Below are 1,790 nucleotides of genomic sequence, written 5' to 3'. Positions count from 1 at the left end.
CTGGCTCATTTTGAGAGGACAAATTGGAAGCCTTGGTTCTCAAGCATCAGAATGTCCCCTAGCCTTTTCACCTGGCTTGGTGGCCGTTTGCCCACTTGCGCACACCTGTCCATGTTGGGCTCCAACATACATCCCCTCTCTCCCTGTTAAAAGACAAAGAATACCAATAACCATGACTATGTTGAGACCTTATACACTTTGTCTAAAAAAAGAATCTGCTGTCAAGTTATGAGGATCTGGACTTCCCTGGTGGTCCAGTGGTTAAGACTCTGCACTTCTACTGCTACGGGCAGAGGTTCAGCCCCTGGTTGGGGAATCCCACACGCTGTGTGGCATGATGGAAAAGAGGATCGACCATCGAATATGGAGCTCAGGTTTGGCAAGCACTGCACATGTCTATCTAGATAAATATTTTTCAATACAAGGCTTTTCTTTCATCTTTAGAATATTCAATATCACAGATAGGTCTGAGGAATCGTTGGCATTCGGTTGTGCCTGTAGTTGGACAACTTTGTTGTTGTTCAGTCACTAAATCTTGTCTGAATGTTTGCAACCCCATGGACTGCAGCACGCCAGGCTTCCCTCTCCTTCTCTATCTACAAGAGTTTGTTCAAATTCATGTCCACTGAGTCAATGATGCCATCCAATCATCTCATCCTCTGCTGCCCCCTTCTCCTCTTGCCCTCAACTCTTTCCCGGCTTCAGGGGCTTTTCCAATGAGTCAGCTCTTCATCTCAGGTGGCCAGGGTATTGGAGCTTCAGCTTCAGCTTCAGCATCAGTCCTTTCAATGAATATTCAGGGTTGATTTCCTTTAGGATTGACTGGTTTGATCTCAGCTGCTTAGATCTTCTTAATCACCCTGGGGAAGAGCTCCTTTCTCAGACACATAGAAGCCATCCAGAATTTTTGTAATGTCTTTGCTTTTAAGCAGCCATGGCTTGCTGAATCAAAGCAGCTGAATTTGCTGTAAGTTCAGTGTTGTTTCCTTCCAAAATTAACTCATCGTTATGGTCTTGAGATACTTAACAAGCAACACCTGGCTTCATCTAAACCCTATGTATGTATTTTGTGTCCAGGAAATTTTGAAAATAACGTGGATGGAGGAGTATACACAGACGTCACCTGGTAACTAAAGCCCAGTGTAGCACCCTTGGTTGTGTTCTGTCCAAGGCTACAGAGAGTGCAAACGACAGCCAGTCCCTTTCTGTTGAATGGTGCCCCACCATTTGTCAACCTGGAGCTGCTGCTCTTTCTTCACAAAGAGACTGAATTCTACATTGATGTCACTGAACTCCCTCTGCAGGGTTCCCCCGGGGCCTGTCACAGTCGTTGTGCTTCTCTTCAGAGGGATGTTGATGTTTTCTGGAATGCTGACAGTTTAATTGTTGTGAATGGTCTTCATTCTCACAGTAGATGCAGCAAAGAGAGTTGTGTATTTAGGTTAAACCTGGTAAGCAAGTGCGAAGCCTGGTGCAGCTGTGTAGGGAGGGGCGGGGCAGCTTTAGCCTTTGCTGGAAGTTTAAGTCGCTCACTGGTGTCTGAGCAAGATTAACACCACCAACAACTGTTCCTGGCCTGCCCTAAAGTGGGGTAGGGTCTTTAGCTGCCAGATGAAATGACCAAGATCCTGGGAGAACATTGTCTGCAACAAATTCAGATTCCTGAAGTGGCAGAGTGGCTCTGGGTGTCAAGGGGAGGAAAGTTGAGGGGAGCTGTACCTGAAAATTCATATCTCTTGTCTAGTTATTGATTGGTTTTTTGTTTATTTGTTTTTGTTTTTTTACTTTAT

General features: G+C 45.3%; 1 pseudogene; it reads right to left on the bottom strand.

Annotated features, from left to right (window-relative positions):
* Positions 1-814: 814 nt before the first annotated feature.
* Positions 815-1,403, bottom strand: LOC110139442 (large ribosomal subunit protein uL6 pseudogene; annotated as a pseudogene).
* Positions 1,404-1,790: the final 387 nt, after the last annotated feature.

Source organism: Odocoileus virginianus, chromosome 2, assembly GCF_023699985.2.
Source record: "Odocoileus virginianus isolate 20LAN1187 ecotype Illinois chromosome 2, Ovbor_1.2, whole genome shotgun sequence".
Taxonomy (NCBI): Eukaryota; Metazoa; Chordata; class Mammalia; order Artiodactyla; family Cervidae; genus Odocoileus; species Odocoileus virginianus.
This window is presented reverse-complemented; position numbering and strand designations above follow the sequence as displayed.